Source organism: Meriones unguiculatus, chromosome 21, assembly GCF_030254825.1.
Source record: "Meriones unguiculatus strain TT.TT164.6M chromosome 21, Bangor_MerUng_6.1, whole genome shotgun sequence".
NCBI lineage: Eukaryota > Metazoa > Chordata > Mammalia > Rodentia > Muridae > Meriones > Meriones unguiculatus.
Window position 1 is genome coordinate 23,232,215 of NC_083368.1, and position 21,835 is coordinate 23,254,049.

At 37.8% G+C, this 21,835-nt stretch overlaps 1 non-coding gene across 1 annotated transcript; it reads right to left on the minus strand.

Moving 5' to 3' along the window:
* Window positions 1-20,983: 20,983 nt before the first annotated feature.
* LOC132649810 (small nucleolar RNA SNORA17) lies at window positions 20,984-21,115 on the minus strand. The gene has a single exon (XR_009588323.1). It is a non-coding gene; the product is annotated as a small nucleolar RNA SNORA17 (small nucleolar RNA).
* Window positions 21,116-21,835: the final 720 nt, after the last annotated feature.

Here is a 21,835-nt window from a genome sequence, read left to right on the forward strand (position 1 = left end):
CACATGTTCAAAGTTGTGCGAATGGACACATGTGAGCATGGTTCTATCCACAACAAATAAATAAATAAATGTAATAAAATTATTTTAAATAGAAGCTGAAAGTAACTGAACAGCACCTACAAGGTACATGTACACGCTGTAGAATTTCTAAATATTTTTATCTTGCACAATTTTAATAAATGGACCATTGGCAGATATTGTGACTCCATAGTGTGTGTGTATGTGTGTATGTGTGTGTATGTGTGTGTGAAAGTAGAGGCACATTTCTGTATATGAGGGCGTACATGCACACATTAACTTTGGGAAGGGCACTGCCGAGGTCAGAGGTGAGAGGTCAGAGATGAGAGGTCAAAGGTTAGCTTCTGGTGTGATTCCACAAGACTTATCATTTCTCAAACAAAGTTGCTCCTTGGGACTTGGAACTATTTTGCTATGCTGGGCTGGCTGGCCATTGAACCCTTAGAATCTGCCTATTCCCATTCTACCAGCAGTAGGATTACAATTGCTATCAAACCTGGCTTGCTATGTGGGTGCTGGGGATCAAACTGAAGCCCCCAGTTAACACAGTACTTACTAAGCTAATTCCTTGTTAGTGTTAAAAATTACTAAAGAATTTAGATATTTCTAATAATTTCATATTTTGACACTTTCATCTAGATTTCATTTTTCAAATTAGGAAATACTAGGATGTAAATGAATATTTGGCTGTTGGGAAACAAAGTAGTAATAAAACAATATTAAACCAACAATATTTAAATAAAATGATTCATAGTTGAGACCCTTGCCTTTAACTTTCCCCTTTTAGTGGGGTTGCCTCAGTTAAATCACATTATGGCTCTGAAAAATGTATGATTGTTTATGTGACAAAAGAGATGAATTGTAAAAATAAAATAACAGTTCTAGTATTTTAAAGATTAAATGAATAAATATTGAGTTTCCATTCTAGATTGTTTATTATTGTATGAACTACGCCTTTGACATGTTCTTGTAAAAATATTTTCACGTATTAGTCTTGTGAAAATAATGGGGATATTACTGTTTTTTTTTAAAAATATAACAGTGATACTTTATTTCACTGCTATTTCTTCAATGTAATAATTGTTAGTTTTGCTTTGAGATTATCCATTATTACATTCCTGGTACTTTGGATTTGTTTTCCAGCAGCAAGAACTGACATCTGACGTTTCTACTGTAAATGAGTGATAGAATTCACAGGCCACTGGTCTACTTTGATGTTGAATTTATCAATTGAGGAAATGCTTTTTAGCTAAATCTGGGGAAAAAAAACATATGTTGACCAAGGAGGTGAGTGCCATGAGAAAAGACGAAAAGGCAGGGATGCATTTCAGTACCAATTCTGACCCTTGTTTCTTTATTTTCTCGGGAGACTTTCTTTGTTATCCTGATAGGGCTATGGTTATCTAATTTAAAGGGAAAAGTGTTAGATTTAATGGATTCCCTATTTATTGTAAATCCACCCTTTTTGTGAATTGGATGCAACTGAATATTGCCTCCTTTTTCCAAGAGTACAGGGAGCCTTATGGAAGGAGGATGTAGAAAGACCTGGAGGGAGCAGGAGCCCCACAAGGAATTCAACAAAACCAGAAAAGCTGGGCCTAGGGAGGAACTGATGCATCAACCAAAAACCATACACAGAGAGGACATATACCCTCTGCTCAGATGTAGCTCACAGACAGACAGCTTAGTCCCCATGTAGCTTCCTTAGTACGGGAAGAAGAGACAGTCTCTGACATGAATGCGGTTGCCTGCTCCTTGATCACTTCTTCCTGGTGGGGCTACCTAGCCCACAGAGGAAGAGGATCCAGGCAGCCCTGATTGGGACTTAATAGACTAGGGTCAGACAGTAGGGGAGGAGGAACTCCCCTATCAGTGGACTAGGGGAGAGGGATAAAGGAGGAAGAGGGAAGGAGGGTGGGATCAGAGGAGATGAAGAAGGGGACTACAACTGGGGTACAAAGTGAATAAATTGTAAAAGAATTTAATAATAAAAATAATAAAAAGAAAGAAAAAAGATTGATGGTGGAGAATACATTTAAGAATACAACTGAACACAGGTGGTCTGTTGGAAAGCAGTGTTGATGAGTTAGAACAAGCCCACACACTGGGAAGTGATTTGAGAGGAGGCGCACAGGACTGCAAGTGCCAGATAAGCTTATTCCTTCCATCTCCTTCTTGCACTAAAGCCTTCAAGTTCTCACATTAAAAGCCATGTCAGAAAGCACATTTTACAGCATCTTTCCTAAGAATGAGCTTCTCAGAGTATGTGGATTTAGGATTTTATCTAAAAGTAATGACAAGAATTCAGGGTAGCTATAGTTAAAACGCAGCCACTACTGAACACAACCACCCTGGTGACAATATTGGATGCTATTACCCCCATGCTTCTGGGCTTAGCAAATGTAGCACAGTTTGGATCTTGATCATTAATTGCAGGAATTGTGACCTCTGAGGAAAGACTCCTCTTAGCTCAGAAGACCTCCACCCATTTGCACTGAGTCAGGATCCCTGGATGGATCACTGGTGAATCAAGCCAACGACATCTGTTAGACGTAAAAACCTCTGACTTTTCTAAATCATTTAAATCATCTAAATCAGTTTAAACAATGAAAAAAAATAGAAAAGAAGCAAAGCATATTAAAGGTAAATTGAGAAATCAAAACCACAGCATCTTAACTCTTCAGTCAGGAATTTCTGGACTGGCATTTCTGTCCAGAGTTCATGCGTATGTGGAATTTAGAATTTAATCAAAGAAATATATGTAGGTACTTCTAAAAGTCATATTGCTTGCTAGAGTTTAAGGTAAAGAATTTGGTCTGAGGATGCCCACAATTTTATTATACTGTCCAACTCCATCAATATTTCTCAATTACAAGTATTCTAAATTCTTTTACTTTTTAATTATTTTTTCTTCCATCATTCATTCTGCATTTCTAAAGAGTATACTTTGCCAGGCACTTGTATGATACTATGTTCCAGACTGGACACACATGATGGACCCAGCCACTCACATTGTCCACATTCTACTTCTTTCTGCTTTTTTCACTATTTTATCATTCAGCCACGAGCTTGCACGACATAGCAATGAAGGACTGAAGGTCACAGACAAATTTAAATGGTAAATGGTATAATAGGGATCTAGCTATACAGCGTATCTACCCTCTATTGGGATATTTCTGAATGGCATTCTGAGTGATAACTCAGAGGTTCACTAAAGGACAAACAACAGAGGTAACCCTTGTGGTAATAGTCCTATTGCTGGTAAGACCACTACTGCGCTGCCTTCATTAGCCTGACTGCCATGGTCGCATTGCCTTTCCTAGAAACTTTATACTCCTAATCCGTCTCCAGTGCTGTTCGCAGGGAGAACCCAAACCTAAACATCAGCATATCAGGTTGGGGTTTGGGAATCACATCCCTCACCTGTCGGATGGTTAATGACCGTAAAATGTGTAAACCACGATGTCCCACACAACTTTTCTTGCAAATGTTCACTGAGTTATTGGCCAGGCTTCTGGCACACCAACACTAGGTCCTCATGGAAACTCCTTGCAGATATCCTGCAGTTGCCCTGAATCATTGAGTTTCTGCAGCTTTGGATCTGCAGAACTGGCCCCTTCATGTGCTCAAGCATTTCATAGATGGGGTAGATGTTGGGGTGAACCAACTGAAAGTCCTGCAAAAGGCTATACTGGGCAACAAACTAAGGCCCACTGCAGCTTCCATGGCAAGATTTTGGTTTTTTTTTTTTTATTTTCTTGTTTGTTTTTTTTTTCTCTAGGGTGGGTTGTAAGGGCAGAGGGAAGATATGCAGGGATGGGGACATGGTTGGGATTGGGGTGCATGATGTGAAAATCAGAAAGAATCAGATAAAAAGTTTTTTAAAAAGTACCGAAGATTTATTATCATTGGTATTGCATGTCTGTTTATAATTCAAGGTAAAGTAAAAATGTTCTTGACAAGGGAAAGTGATGTCCCTATGTTTGAGCTTCAGATTCCCCAAGCCTCCCATGAACATGGCTGGAATAAACACAGGTGGAAGAAGAGATTCTCATGACTAGGATGATACACAGATACAAGCTAGCACTATCAGTGCCTTCCAGGAACCAGCAAGAGGCACGAATTCTCATGGCCTTTATTGTGCTCAGAGAACAGATATTTGGAAGTTGGGGTCCATAACTGTTATTTCAAAAGTCTTCTTGGTGATTCTAAGGTATATTAGTATCTGAAGACTATACTTTTACTGGAACAGAGTTTTGAAATTTTGTGATAACACAGGCAAATGGAAATGAGGTAGAGATAGGCGTCAAAATGTTTAGGTAGATGGAAGAGGCTTAGGAAATGGGTCATGGTATAATGTACTTATTATGAGTTCTTTAGTAAGCTATGCTCCCTAGGTGACTCCAAAGTCATGTCTGCCTAAAATGATTCAGTCCCACTGTGAGGCCGGCTATTAGGGTAAGAGTAGCTGTCCTGCAGTTAGGATTCACATTATCAATGGAGCCTGTGCAATTCTATAGCAGGAAAGATTTAATTATACATCACTTTTTGAGACCAAGTAAATATAATTAGCACAATGCAAAAAAATTAATGTCACTTTTGTTGCTTCAATTTCCAAGGATCTGTGCTGGAGAATAATATATGATGTTATTCTCAGTAGTGACAGAGTAGAATTGCCAACTAGAGTATTGTTTGACTTGCATAACCAAAGAAAAAATTAAAAATCTTGTGTAACCAGAAAAATATTTTTTTATAGAAAAGAAACTTAGCATTATCAGAACAGAAAATCATAATCACCTGCCAAATGTCTGCACTGGAGCCAAGTGACAAACTCAGATCCTGTTACTCTAGCAGGAGAAGATTTATTTGAAGACTTTCCCCAGCATGCTTACTGTAAACACACACAACACTATCCAAACACTTCCCCTAAGTGAAAAAGAATGTATACAAACTCTGAAGACTAGGAACTGAGTTGTACCCCTTCATTTTGTCTTAAGATGTGTTAATGTGTGCCTGTAAACCCAGGACCTGAGGGCATCAATTAGTGGAATCACCATTGATGCCATTTTTTTTTCAAAAATAAAGAAATTTTGCTTTAGAAAACAAACAACTGCAACAAAACTCAACATTCAGGCTTTCTGATGGCCTGTGGCCTATAGATTGAGCTGATACTATATGTGAACTTGAAACATTTCTATGGCCTTTAAATTAAAGTTTTGGCTCATGCTCCCTAGGTCACTTGAAAGTCAGGTCCTTCTAAAATGGTTATAAATGCACTGTTGAGGCTAGCACCATTATGAAGCCAGTTGTTAGTACAGTAAGAGAAGATGTCCTGCAGTTGGGCTTCCTGTAAAACTAAAAATGTACTTGTAAAAACTGTAAGGTTGTGGGACATATTAAATAAAGACAATTAGACATACAGCAGATCTTATATGAAAGAGGTTTATTAGGTGGAGGTGAAGAGAGGGAGAGAAGGGAGAAGCAGGACATAATGGGTGGGGAAAGAAAGAGAGAGGGGAAAGAGAGAGAGAGAGGGGGAGCCCTATAGAGAAAGGGGAGAAGACAAAGAGGGCAAGAAAGAAGAGACCAGGAGCAAGAGAGATGGAGAGGGACCACATGGCAGGCTGGTCCCTTTAAGGGGCAAGGTAACCACGCCTTCCAGGTGTGGCCACCTGGCCAGGAACACATGATGACATCATAGGTTACTAGGCAACCCAGAAGCAGGTTTGGTTCTAAAATCCTAACAAAAACTAAAAAAAAAAACTGTGCCCCAAATTTCTTTCATAAAGGTTTCTATGTGATCTTGCTCTTGGTCATTTTTGCAAAGCAAAACCATGTAATTGGGAGAGTTACAATGGGCAGTCCGCTATACCTTCACATTGCATCTGTCACCTGTAAACAAAGAGTCTAAAAAACTCAACTTAAAGCCCTTTAAATATTAATCTTTCATACTTATATCATGATAATAAGAAGCAAAACTATATTCTATGAAAAACCATAGAAATTGGTTTCACCAGAAAAGAAGTACAGTTGATTCTTTCTTGTACATTGTCTTTATCCCATTAATGACCAAATGATTCTATCCCCAAATAAGTGAGAACTCAAGAATGATCATGAATAACTGTGTGTTTTCAGTTTTAGTCTTGAGTGGTATTTCCAAAATAATTAGTAGGTTATCTTTGCGTTTATTATGTGACATTTGAGCTACTCAGTAAATGATCAAAATATGTTGCTAAAAGGAAGTTTCCCTATATGAGAGGCGAGAATTACACTTATCTATGGGTATGAGGGTAATTATTTAGAGTGTAAATAGGGAACAAGAAATTTACCAAGAGTCATGTTAACATAGAAGGGAGAAAGCTGCAGAGACCTGAACTCTAAACAAAGACTTTATGCAATTCCGGAACACTGAGAGTGGGAGAAATCAACCTCCTCGGGTGGGAGCACACCAAATGGTTATCTAATACCAAATGGTCATCCCTGAAAACATATATGTGAAAATATCATTATGTGGAATGAGAGGTTGTATTTATATGCTGACATAGTGCCGCCACTACCAAATACAACAGCAATTAAAGAAAGAAGGGCCATGGGTTTGAAAGAAAGTAATGGAGATATGGTACACAGAAGGTACATGAGAGGGTTTGGAGGAAGGAAAAGAAAGGGGGAAGTTGTGTGATTATATTATAATCTCAAAAAATAAAATCGCTTTATTTCTAGGAGAGAAAAAGTACACATTTAGAAGACATTGAATAATCTATTTTCCCTTGAAACTGTGATCTAGAAAATGATTTTTTTAATGTTTTGAGGAATATTATGTTGAACAGTCACAGTAATAACATTAAAATAAAATTAAATAACTTATTTAACCTGAAAGATAAAATGTGCTAAGTAGTCCAGGTGTGTCAGTCAAATTATAGGTGAATGCAGAAGAGAACTCTACAAAGATCCAGGAACTTGAACCATCATTTTTATTGTTAAGGATCAGATGACCTGAGCATTCAAAGCTAAAGGAAATGCTATTGAAGAGGAATTCATGCCCTTCTTTGGTAGTGCTCCCGTTTTCAAGAAGTATATTCAATAATTGAGAAAAAAATTCCTTAGTTATTATATTACTCTCAGGTTTGCCCACTATTTTAAGTAAAATTAAATAAGAGAAGTCTCTGCAGTAAGCACAGGCTCCAGTTTAACATTCTCTTTCACTTTGACCTTCTAGGAAAACCAAATACATCTACCCTTCATCAGTAGGAAGAGGCAGGACAGGGTTCTACAAAAAGTCTCTTGAGCCAATAGATAAAAATGATTGATGCAAGTGATTGAAATAATTCTACAGTTATGAGGCTCTGGATGTCTGATTCAAAAAACTTAAATAAATACACAGACACTGACCCAATATCTGAAATCACCTACTTAGTGAATCTTTTGCCTGTCACTCACCTTGAACAATGACCATGGAAAAAGGGATTTTTGAGACTATAATTTACTTAAAATATTTCCCTTCCCTTTTCCCTCTCTCAACCTTCCAATATGCCCTATCTTGTTCTTCAAATTCACTGCCTGAATTTTACTAATTGTTATTGCATGTGTATATGTATATACATATATATTGCTATACAACCTGTTCAGCATATTTAACGCTACCTTTATATTTTCAAAGCGTACCAATGATAAAATGTGTTTATTAAAACTGTATATATATATATGTATATATATATATGTGTATATATATATGGTTGCTCTTTTTGATAAATAGTTAATAGTATGATTTCTGTTGCTTTTCCAACACCCTGATTGTTCTTTTATCCATCTTTCCCTTTATATTTACTTTCTTCTTTATTCATGTAGTATCCCATTTTCACAGTTTCCTAATCAGATCACTTGGATCATTCAATTCCCCTTTACCCTCCTCCCTCTTTCTTCTGTACTTACCTCTTTCCCTCTCCCTAAAGAGTCCTCCCTGAAAATAAAATTTTAAATTAGTCACCATAGATGAAAAATTCCATGCTGGTTATTGTATGAATCAATTTGATTTGTTAGATTGTACTGCAACTCCATAAATGTTCATAGGGGACATCTCAACTTTCTCCAAAAGAAGTAGCTTAGGGGTCATGCTATCAGTCAACAATGAATGGCCAATGTGCTTATTGACTTCATATGAGACATGAAAGACTGACCTGCCATAAATTTATAAAGAATACTATGTTTAATTAAACAGCTGGTAATCAGAGGCAGGGAAGAACATATACATGGCCAATCACATAGGCTCTTACCCATCAAGAATTATCCAGCTAAATACTGCTGCATAGTTAAGCTGCCCTGAAAGAAGAGAATTACCTTCTTCCCAAAATAAAGCAGGGAAACAAGTCATGAGGGACCTTAGAAAATTTACTGGGTGAATATCTGTATGAATCTTATGAAATACTTAGACCTTTGCCTGAAGTATGCTGATCCTGTTAGATTAAAATAAGCAGAAAAACTCCAAAGCAGATGATCATACATCTCAGTGAGGTTTTGAAAAAAATATATAATAGATTTGATCTTAAAAGATTAAGATAAATAAATCCCTGTATTTTAATCTTACAACTCTCATATGAAAATTCAGTTCTTAGAAGAACCATAACTTTCCTTTTGTGGATTAAAGAGGTAGTGCTTGAACTTAAACACACTGAAGTTCTTGTATGTCGGATGTATTTTATTCAGTTCACATCTTTGCTGTATTTTCAACAGATTCTTCCAGGAGAACAAGAAGTAAGTCTTGGGTGTATTTTAAAGAAACAAGGAATTAAGAGCCACAAAGAAGAAATTTCAAATTCTGGAATCCAATAAGTTAACATATACCCAATAAAGAATGGAAATATAAAAATAGTGGGGAGACAATCAATTATTTGAAATTGAACCACTAAATAAAATGAAAGAATAAGTAAAAAGTATATAATCACAATATAATTGTGTTTTTGCATTCTAAGGACAAGCAATAATATTAAACCAGTTAATAGATAAACTTCTATTAGAGAACCAAATTCAATTTGCAGGTTTAAAATTATAATATCTGAAATGTTATGCTGCATATGATTAATAGAATGTTTAACCACATTAGTAAACACAATAGGAAAAAATTAATGAATGTGAAAGCATAACATTAAAAACTATCCAACATAAATTACAAAAGAAAGATTTATTAAAAACACTGAGCAAGAAAAAAAATCTGTGCATTGGATAACTGAGGACAACGTGATACACTTTAATGTATATGTAACTCATATTTCAAAATAGCAGAAGAAAGGAAAGAAAGCAAAAATATGTCAATTATCCAAACTTTTCCATCTTTAATAAACATTATAAACCTTGAGATGGAAGACCTTAAATAAATCTCAACCACAGCAAAATTGAGGAAATCTACAGAAAGCCATATTACAAAGAAGGCTCCTAATATCAGCAAAAAAGAGAAAGGACTTTAAAAAACCACAAAGGAAAAAGGAAAAAGGGGAAAACATTACATGCAGAGGAACAAAGACATGAACTACAGATAGCAATGAGTTAATGGCCCCAAGTAGGACAGAACACAGTGGATGTTCTGTGCTCAAGAGAAGATTGGATCTAATATATATATATATATATATACAGCGCTGCAAGTGTGGCCAGAGGAAGATGATGGGAATTCACTGGCTGTCTAGATCTGGTGAGTCTGAACTCAATGAGCAATTCTGTGTTAAAAAATGAAATAAAGAGTTATAGAGGAAGGCAACCAGCATCAGCCTCTGGTCTCTAAACATGCACACACACAATGTACACACATACATATGTAACACATAGATACAAATAAAGATGTAGTCAGTAGAAATAAGATCAATGCAGTATGTTTACTTATATGTAATATTAAACTGCGTGGGGGAAATAGTACCTGTTAGAATAGAAATATATTGATCTTACGGGCCCTGGAAGCAACCTGAAGCAAGGCCTTGCTGAATTTCATCTTTCTGGAGGAATCTGTAATGTTAAAAGGATAAATTCTAATGTTTTAGATCACTGAGTTCATTATAAATTGTTGAAAACTAATGCCACATTTCTTTGTAAGTTATTTAATATTTTTTTTAATATTTGCTTATTCTGTTTAAAATCCCAGCAATTAAGTTGCTGACAATAACGTTGACGATAAAGCAATGCTAATTTCAAATGCCATTTTTTCAGTACACTGTTACAGCAGTATAGCTTGGCTGAATGATTTAATTTTGTGCACCAGGGTTCTGGAAGATGGAGAAATCAAAGGGATTACTTAGGAATTCAAGGAAGAAGGCAACGAGAGAAACTTGTGTAGACCAACATTACTCTTCCCTACTAGACAATCCAGACAGCTCATTATTTCCAAGAAACTCCAGAGACTAGCGAGGCATTAACAGTAGTTTATATTGCATCAAAGAGCTCACAGGCAGATGTTTACCTGCAAATGGAGTTTGAAATATCTGGGGAAAATAGTCCCCAAACTAGATCCTAACCTAGGCTGGATATGATGAGAACAGTTTAGAGAGGCAGTTCTACTCAGCCTTCTGGCTTCTCAGACTTAACTATAGAGTAACACTGCCTGAAGTGAGAACAGGACTCAATGACGAATTACTTTTTGCAGCACACTGAACTATCTAGCTACTGTTTGGATTAGCAAGTGGTTCTACTAAATCTTTCCCTTTGCCCATCTATCATGAGATTCTATGTGAACAAGAAAGAAATCAGATGTAGTGGAAGCATCAAAAGCCCAAAACTAAAACAAAGGTTCCTCGATGCATTTTTTTTTTTTTTTGTCTGAACACCAAACTGTAGACCAATCATGGACATAAGCTCCTCTGGATTGCTAGAAGTAAAAGTTGTACAGACTTGAGTCTGCTGTTGGCAAATACTACAAGCACTCTGAGCAGTTCGTTAACCAAGGATGGACATTGTCATGTTATATTAAAGACATAGGCAAGAAATTTAGTTTCTTTTGTAACTCTACTATTTTGGCATACTGCATATTGATGTAATTTTGATAAGACGTTTTAGAGACAAAGCACATGCAAATTTTATTAGTTTCAACCCCCCTATTTTTTATGAAAAATTCATGAAATTACGCTAAGCTAGTAAAAATCCAAGACAAATTAATACAAGCTGATTAATTTCTAGGTGTACTCAGTTCAAAATTATATTCACTTGGAACATTTTTCTAATGCTTTACATATTATTTTGTACATTAGGCTAAAGCAACTTAATTTATGTAAATTCAAGTAGGAAGTGTGATTGAGGCCAAGTGATTTGACTCTTAGGACTATTTTTGGCAGTTGTATTTGTGAATGGTTTCATATTTTATTATATTCCAAGTGAAGAATTCATGAGAAAATTATTTTTATTCATGTCTCCATATTGAGTTTCAGCTTTACTCTGTTTATTTGCACAGATATTGAATATAAATGATTTAATGTAAATATGCAAATATTTGATTTCACATCAGGCTCTCGTGTCACGTTCTGTCATTGTTGACAACAGACTCTGAATACAAATGTGGGTATGTCATCTAGAAATTAGCTTGTACCAGTCTCCCCAAAGGCTTAGGTCACATTCTGAATATTTATTTTTCCACATTTCTGAAAATATCCCGAGAGAATTATATCATCCTGAGCCCTTCTGGTCATCTTCCTGCTTAAACTTAATTGGCTTATTTTATAGACTATCTTGCCCTCCCAATGTGTTTTCCTCATTTAGCTTTACATGAGCCCAGATGTGGAACTCAATCCATTTTCTAAATTTTCTCAAAGAGAACCCCTCCTCAAAAACGTTTGTAAATGTGCATGGCCTTATGTATGATTTTGTAGAGAAGAGAAAATTGTTTCATCCAGCAAACACAAAAGTTGTATGCTAATAGTTTTTAATATGCTGAAGATTTGATTAAAATTAAAAGTAGGCCGGCGTTAATCAAGGTATTGAAATTTTAAAGTAATAGTAAAGAAGTACCTGACAAGGAGAAATTATGATGCAGTTCGAGTAATTACAAGAGAAAAATGTAGGTTGTGGATTAAATTCTTTGCAGTGTTCTCTTTCAGAGAGAAACAGATAGTATTTATCTACCTTGACAAAATTAAAAAGCAAAGTACTGTAATAAAAAAGATCAGCAAAGAGGAATCAGGGGCATTTAAAGCAGAATGAATAGCCAAGTTGTCTTTCCTCTTCTATCACTATTTACTGATTTAGTAAAAGAATTTCATGATGTTTTAGAACTAATTAACCTGAATACTGGGTTATAAAATTTAGATTGATTAAACGTTATCAAAGTGAAAAACAAAAGCAACTTTTTTACAGTCAGGTGGTTAGTGGAGGTGTAACACTGTCAGAAAAGAATTCTGTGAGTATGAAATGAAATACAGTCTACCAGAGATAACATTGTTGAATATCTTTGCCAACATATTTCTGGAATTAAAATTAAGAGGTGTTCTCATTAATGGTTTTGTTACTTAGGATTATAAACTTTTCTATTAAACATTTCAAAAGTCAGTTGTCATTTACTTACTACTGATGGCGTATCCTATAAAAGCTTGTAGTAGAGCCCATATTTAAATGACTTAACTTTAGGCACATCATAAACTTTTTTATATGTATTGTTTATGTATATATACCTACTCAATAACATTGAATGAAGGTTGTTTCCTAGAACAAATTCCTCTGTTAATTGGTTTGCTTATATATATTATATACATACACACATAATAGATAGACATGTAAGATAATCTGGATATATGTTATATGCACAAAATAGATTATAAGATAATATGGACATATATACATATGTATAAATATATATACATAATGCAGATATATTATATGTGTATGTACACAGGACGGTCGAATGCTTTTTTTTGTTTCATTAATTTCACTTAAAGGCTGTCTGTTGAAATTCAAAGGTTCACGTGTTCAGTACTGCTGAAAAGACGCAGTGGTAGAAGCGAGGCTGAAGGCTCTGTAGCAGAAGGCAAGAGGTAGGACTTGGATGTGACTGGAGAACCTGGGGTCAAGCCAGAAGCAAGCTTTCTGAACGTCACCTCCACTGTGATGAGGAGATAGGGGCAATGCCTGTGAAGCTCAGGCCTGTTTGAGGCGAAAGCCACTATTGAAAGCTACCTTGACAGTCTTTCTCTGTTAGGACTTCTTAGAAATAGTAGGTTGTACTTTAACTACTGTTAAGATAAGCTTCAAGATCACCTATGTAGCTATTATCTGAAAAATAAGCCCCCTCATTCTGTGAAGGTTGGGCCAGAATAAAATAATTTCAAAAATAGGTTCAGTATATCTTATATGAAATGCCCCAGCCAGGTGGTGACTGGCATGCTTTCTGACTGGTTGTCACTCAGATAATAATCTAAGTCAGGTCCTGAAAGAATGAAGGGTCTTTGCTGTCTTCACAAAGCAAGGATGGTTGAGTCCCTAGGTCCCTTCAGGTTTAATCTGGTTCTCTTCAAACACCATCACTGAAGAGTGATGAGTGACAAAGAGCAGAAGTGAAGAGTGTATAGAGCATGCCTCATACTGAACTCAAGTGTTAAGGCAAAGGCACAAGAAGGTCGTAGGATTGTTCTCTAAGTCCTTGCCAGCTGCTCATCCCCACCCTCTGCCATGAGATCATTTCACTCTCTCCCTTGGAGGCCATAAAACAGTTCTTCAGTTTCAGCTCAAGTGTCTATGTTTCCAAACACCTCCGAGAGACTTGGACAAAACCATTTATTCATAGTCTATTCATTTATCATATTTTTGTTGCTACTATTATTATTTTTGCTCTTCACAAACTTGTCAAATTTGTGTAGGATTAGTTAAGAAGACAAAGATGCCCCACAATCCAGGATTTTTTTCATAGTCCTTTTATTTAGCAGTAGACACAGTCTCCAATCAGTTAACAAATATTTTCCATTTAAGAGCTTTATAAGTTCAGATTTTCCCACTTGTTCTTTGCTTGCTGTTTCACTATTTGTTATTTTTGTCTGTAGTCATCTTCAAGGTTTAGGGAGGCACATTATTATTCTCACTAAATCTTCCTTTTTCACTCTCAGACCAAAGCACCAGAGACAACCATGCTATGAATGAAATCTGTATGATACTTCCCACAACATTACCCTTGACATGAAGAAAAGAATAAACTATCAGTGGACTGGGGAAGGGGCATGGGAGGAGATGAGGGAGAGAGAGGGGAGAGCATTGGGAGGAAAAAAGAGTAGGGGTGCAGCTGGGATACCAAGTGAATAAATTGTAATAAATAAAAAATTATATTAAAAAAGAATACAATTAAAAGACAAAAAAGAAAAGAATAATTAGCAACCTATCCCATTACTTTATCACTTTCCAGAAACAGGCTTCTCCCACCATTATATAGTTGAGGAAGTATAACTGAATCAACATATTAACTGTGACAGTTTTAAAAATAAACATACAAATCAAAAGACAAGTATTATTCCAGTGACCTCACAGAGGTGACTATTGAAGACCAATACCGCCAAGAACATAAGCAACACTCATTACTGGACCACCCAAGGCAGAGTAAAATCAGACACAGTAACACCAATGATAATAAAAGCATACCTTCAAGAGAAAATCTGAAAAAAAAGAAAAAAACAAAACCCAGAACAGAACATCATTGTCTTGAGAACAGTATCCAGATTGTCTTCGAAAGCAACGGGATTATGAAAGGATGGGCGGTAGGAGCATCTAGTGTGTTCTCTCTGTCCACATTTGTCAAGCAGCTTTTTGCCTGCTTAGTTAAGAGGGGAAATATTACACAAAGGTTTTCCTGCTCATTTACTAGATGTAGTTTCAGGTGGGGAGAGAAACTGTGAGCCAAACCTGATTGAAATCCAGATTCCATTTGCAGTGCTCACAACCAGACATCAGCATGTAATGGACAGTATAAAAGAGAAATAAAATCTCAATGGAACTTTTTATAGTATTGCCTAGCAGTATCTCTGGGATACCTCTCTGTATGCCTATTCATTTCCCTAGGCCTATGAGTTTTAAAACAGCGTATCTGGTACTCTCCTGCTAAAAGGGAGAATCTGGAGAATTTATGACAAATTCACAATGTGGTTCTTCACTTTAAGTGTATGTTATTGTCATCCAGGGGACTTTTAGTGATCTGGATGTCAGGTATTGCCCTAGCCTGCAAAATCCTTTGATTATATAACTCAACTCTTCATTGTAAATCCCCTACGTGATTCCAGAATGCATCCAAAATTGAGAAAGGCTGAAAAAGCACTGTAGGTTCTGCACCTGTGACATAGAGGCCAACATCTATCAAAACTCTCCTCAATGTAGATGCAAATTCAGTATGAAGTAGACAGTGATTTACGATGCTACTGCATTTACAATGTTTAAATATAGAGAGAAGAAATGGACTTCTGCTGAGAATATCAATCTTTTACCAGACCCATGACCCTTCTATATACTGTTTTACAGATTGTACCAACCATTATAAAGAGATGAGAAAAACATTAATTAAAGAAATAAAAATGGAGGCTGTGAAGATAGCTCAATTGCTAAAATACTTGCTGCACAGGAGCAAGGAATTGTATTTGATCTCCAGAGCCTACATAAAACAGCCAGGCCTGGTAGCTCATGTTTGTAATCCTAGCATAGGAAACAAGTAATGCAGATGTCTGGGGTTCTCTAGTCAGCCATTATGTATAACTGGTGAGCTCATGACTACAAAGAGACCTTAATTCACAAAACAAGAAGGACAGCATCTGAGACACTCCACCAGAATTGGTCCTCTGTCCTCCACACATGTGTGCACACACACATGAGGTAGTACAACTGTCCCATAAAACTCCCTCAAAAGTAATTAAAATGGATACATTGTAAATAAAGTGTAATTAATAAAAATTAAAAGAAAAAAAATAAAAAAGAATTCACTATTAAAAAAGTTATTTAAATGGGTCTGAAAAGTTAAGTCATAAGGCAGAATATTCATCATTTTCTAAGGTGGTGGGTTGCAACACTCATAGCATCTGAGTAGCAGGATCTTAGTGACTGTGGAGTAAGTGAGAGGCTGTGCTTCAGATGCTGAAATGCAGCCAGTGTCTGTGTTTCCCAGGTAAGAGGAAAGACCACTGGTTCTGGAAGTGAGCAGTTCCAGCATCTGGCTACCCAGCTATTCTAGCTGTCCTGGAAAAAGCTCCTGAGTTCTGGGGGCACAGTAGTAGTCCCAGCTTCTGACTACCTGACTCTCACGATCCAGGGAATCAGCTTAGCCTCCTGTTCACAGCTGTGCCTGCCTCCCTGTGGAGACCAGCAAGACCTAGGTATTTACACATCTCAATCCAAGACGATAGCACCAAACAAGCAGTGTCCATGCACTGCTTGAACTCAGAATGGATGCATAAACAGGACCCAACATTCTTCTGCATACAGGAAACACAGCTCATCAATAAAGATAGACATTACCTCAGAGTAAAGGGCTGAAAAAATGTTTTCCTTTTTTTCAGCAAACAAACCCAAAAAGTAAGCTGGAACAGTCATACTATTATCTAATAAAATAATTTTTTTCTGCAAAAATTAAACAAAAGAGATGGGGAAGATACTTCATTCTCAACAAAGGAAAAAACCCACCAAAAGAACATCTCAATTCTGAAAATCAATGCCCTAAATACAAGGGCACCCACATTGTAAAAGGAACATTATTAAAGCTTAAATCACAATATTGATCCCAACACAATAATATCTGGAGACTTCAACACTCCACTCTCACCAATGGACAGATCATTGAGACAAAAACTAAATAGAGAAAGAAAGAAACTAACATATGTCTCAATGATCTCATGGATCGTTAGGATTGACATAGTAAAAATGGCCATCTTTCTAAAAGAAATCTACTGATTCAATGCAATCCCCATTAAAATACCAACACAGTTCTTTATAGATCTTGAAAGAATAATTCTAAACTTCATATGGAAAACAAAAAACCCTGAAAAACAAAAACAGATGCAAGACTTCTAGCTAAACATTGTGTAAGAGAGCTGCTTCTAACCTTATCTTAATTGATGACTGTAATAACAAGTTAACATTTTCTATTTGCTTGCAACTCAACACAAAGTATATATGTAGTCTATACATGCATTACCTTTTGATATCTGACTGCATGGAGACAAAATAATAATGTAGGCAAAAAATTATGGTGTAGTTAAAAGGCTAAGAAGGCCAATATAGAAATTTCTAGAAGCAGCAACTAATTATGTTTTGCAGAACACACTCATCATTTTATGAACCGAAGACTTGTAACTGAAAAAGACCAGAGATATTCCAGTTGAATACAGGAATGTAAATTGTGTAAGTGACCTCTACTCTTAATAAGTGGAAGGTGTGAGTGCATCTATTCATTCATATATCAAACTGTAATTTTGTGAACATTTCAGCTCACCAAGACAGATGTCAGTGCTTAAAAGCTTGTGTTTCAAATGGCAAAGATTGTTGCTTCCTGAGGCACAGAAAGTGAGGTATATTATATTTTTTCACATACTATATAGATTAACATATATTCACAAATATATATATATATATCAGCTACATATTTCTCACCAATACTCATGAAATAAAATATTTCTAAAGAAAAATAAGATCAAAATTTGTATTCTGAATGTTAACCTTATATTATTTATTTATTTCCTTTATCACCCTTTTATTTCTCCTTCCCTTTATAGTAACATAGCTGTCATCCCTCTGACCTAACTGCTCTAATATAACACAGCAGTATAGTAGTCTTTTTAAGGGTAAATAACCTATGTCTCATAGCAAAACTATCTACTTCTGATATAATCTATAGCAAAATATAAGAAAACAAATATAGTACTAATATCAGTTAATTTTTAATATCTGAGAAAACCATTACACTATGTGACTAAGAGTGATTGGTAAATAGCTACAAATGATGACAGGCTCTAACATACTCTTGTATTCTCCAAATAAAACCAGATTACTCACATGAAAGGTTTATGATTCTGTGACCTAATATTAAATATTTTCACCTTCATTCTTTCAGGTATACATAATGCAGGTACAGAGGTAACTAACTACCTTAATGGGAGCCTACAAAGTCATTCAAAACTGTTTCTCATTATGTATTTGGTGAATTCGCAACAGAGACTGAATGAATTAAAATGAAATGTACGTCAGTTCTTCAAGCAATTGTTGTACGGAAGGACAAGAAGAGTCATGGGTACCACTGGACACCAGCAACACAGAGGGCGCTGGAGTAATTTGGCCTGGGTACATGCGGTAAGTGGGAGGCAATTTTGAAGAGAAAGATAGAAAGCCACTATTTTCATCACTTGTCTCTGCAAAAAATTTTCCCCTCTTATTATTATCATTTATTACAATGTGACCCCCTCCCATGTCTCCTCCTAATCCTAACCTCGCTCCTTCTTCTATCCCTATGCCCCTCCCCTAGTCCACTGATAGGGGAGGTCCTCCTCCCCTTCTGTTTGACCCTAGCCTATCAGGTCTAATCAGGACTGGTTGCATTGTCTTCCTCTGTGGACTGGAAAGGCTGCATCCCACAGGGAGAGGTGCTCAGAGAGCCTGCCACTGAGTTCATGCCAGAGAAAGTCCCTGCTCCCCTTAATAAGGACTCCACTTGGAGACTGAGTCTATGGGCTACATCTGAGCTGGATTTTTAGGTCCTCTCCATACATTGTCCTTGGTTGGGTTATCATTTTTTTCAGGGCCCCCAGGGCTCAGTTTTTATGGCTTTTTGGTCTCCTTTAGGAGCTCATGTCCCCTCCAAGTCTTTCTGTCTTTCCCTTATTTTATGAGATTCCCTGCACTCTGCCCAAAGTTAGGCTATGAGTCTCAGCCTCTGCTTTGATACCTCAATCAGTAGTCTTTCAGAGGCCCTCTGGGGTAGGCTCCTGTTCTGTTCCCTGTCTTCTCCTGCTTCCAATATCTATCACATTTGTCCTTCTGAATGAGGATTGAGCATCTTCCCTAGGGTCTTCCTTGTTTAGCTTCTATAGACCAAAACTTTTTAATGATCATGATACAAACAGAAAATAGGACTTAGACTTTCCTTTTCCTCCAAAAAGCTACAAACTGCCCTAAAATATATGTAACTATGAGTCTTGGTTGTTAGGCCACAGATAAGTGGTTGCATGTTATAGTGGAATTAGGAAAACAAGTCATAGTAACTTCAGGCATGAAGACAATTCCTCAAGTGTAGTGCAGACAGGAAGAACCAAATCAGGAATGTTTTGAGGTTCTGACTGCATGAACATTGGCTTTTTATGACCCTGGCATGGTGAGAACTTCAAGGCCAGGCATGTGAGATGACAGAAGTTTATAACAAAACGATCTCAGTAATCTTTAAAAAAGATTTAAAAACCCTTTTTTAGTTCTTTGTGAATTTCACATCATGCACCCCAATCCTACTTATCTCCCCTTGTACTCATCCTCTATCTTTGTCATCTCACCACGAAGAGGAAAAAATCTTGTTATAGAAGCTGTGGTGTGTCTCCTTGTGTCCCACAGCATATCCTTTGGTCCAGACTTTTTGCTTGTGAATATTCATTGCAGTAAATCACTAGTCTGGTATGAGGTTTTGGTTTCTGCTACTCTGTCAACACTGGGACCTCACTGGGACTCCTCTTAGATGTCCTTTGGTTGCCCTGTGTCATGGAGATCCTGCAGCTTTGGATCTGTAAGGCCAGCTCCTCACGGATTCCAGGCGTTTATCAATGGGGTAGATGTTGGGGTGGACTAATTCCTGGATCTGAGCCTGAGAGATATTTCAGCTAGCTCTCCTGCTTTCATCTCTCCTGGGGGTCAGCTCACCAGCAACTCCCTTCCTCCACCAAGTGAGAGCCAGCCCTACTCTGCTGTCCAGGCATGGTGCAGTTGCTTTTGCCCCCTGGTAAGGGACAGGGCCAGCTATCCCACCTGTCATAGGTGGCAAGGGACAACTGAGCAAAGGAGGATATCTCTCTCTCATCCATGCCACCTCACAGCAGAGAAGAGCACAGGGCCAGCTCTGCCTCTCTCATGCCCTTGGGCCAGCTCACCCGCAACTCCCCACATCCAGGCTTGGCTCTATTGTGATTCCCAGGAGAAGTGCAAGGCCTTCTCCCCTGAGTGCTGCAGCTATTTAGGTTTAGGGTTAGCTCTCATGTTTCCTGGGTTAGTTGTCCCATGATGCACACGCAATGGGTGGGGATACTTCTACAAGGCCCTCACACATCAACGTGTCCCCAGGCCAAGGATGTCTGCCCAGCCTTGGACAGTAACAGGCTCCTGTTCCTGCAGGTTCACAGACCCAGACATGACATTCTGTGGCAGCACAGATCATGACCTCACCATGGTCCCAGGTGGCATCACCAGCTACTCACTTATGACTCTTCCTCACTACCCTCTAGTCTCCAATTCTGCCTCTCTTCATTGTGCTCACATTTGTGTTTTTTTTTTTTCTCTTTCATTTCTCTACCACTTACTTGCTCCTCTTAGCGATGATCTGTGTCTTTGAGTGTTTGGAGGTGTCTCAGGAATGTTTTCAGGAGTGCTCAGCCCTGTTGGTACATGATGGCACCAGGCAGAACTCATTCTTGGGCATGGTCTGTAACCCCCCTTTCGCCAGGCCTACACAGTGGTTATCCCAGGCTAGCTCCCTGACAGGGCCCCACGGCTCCTGACTGGTAGACATATGGGGTTTACTCTTCACCAGGCCTACCAATGTGGTTGTGGCTGTCTATGGCTCACGTTTGCCCCTGGTCAGTGGTCCCAGGAGGGCTTCAGCTCACTTCTGCTGAGTTGTGTGGCCACAGGTAGGGTTTGTCTCATACTTGGATCACTCCCCTGGAGCCAGTGCAGGCCTGCACAGCACAGAACTGGTGGTGGTGTTAGGCTAGTTTCCTGTCTGGGGCTCCTGGTTCCAGACTGGTGGCCGACTCAGACTATAGTTTTTGTTTGTTTGTTTTTTCCAGGGAATATGAGGCTACTAATCATTCAGATGTTTACAGGTCAATACACTGAGAGTAGACAAAGCCTCTCTCTCCTCTGTCACCTACTAACATACATATGACACAGTAGCCACGCCTGCAATCCCTCTATGGGCAGGCAATCTCAATAATCTTAAATTGTGAGTTGTCAATGGAATTCTGATCTGTACAAATGAAAGATAGACAAAGACTATTTCCAAAGGAGAGACTAATGACCACAGAATAGTAAATCAATCCATTCTCAACTGTTGAACAAAACCAGGAAATTCCCATTTCTATCCTGAGGTATCCCAGAAGCAGAAAGATACATACAGTGTATACTCACTTATAAGTGGGTACTAGACCTATAAGATAAGATAAACATACTAAAATCTGTACACCTAAAGAAGCTAAACAAGAAGGAGGACCCGGGGTAAGAAGATCAATCCTCACTTAGAAAGATAAATGAGATGGACATTGGAAGTAAGAGAAAACAAGTAACAGGACAGGAGCCTACCATAGGGGGCCTCTGAAAGACTCTACCTAGCAGTGTATCGAAGCAGATGCTCAGACTCATAACCAAACCTTGGGTAGAGTGCAGGGAATTATATGAAAGACAGGGAATTTAATAAGACATGGAGAGAACAGGAGCTCCACAAGGACCAAATATATCTGGGCACAGGAGTCTTTCCGAGACTGATACTCCAACCAAGGACCATTCATGGAGATAACCTACAATCCCTGCTCAGACATAGCCCACGGCAGCTCAGTATCCAAGTGAGTTCCTTAGTTAGGGGAATAGGCACTGTCTCTGACATGCACTCCGTGGCTGCCTCTTTGACCTCCCCCCTTCCCCAAGG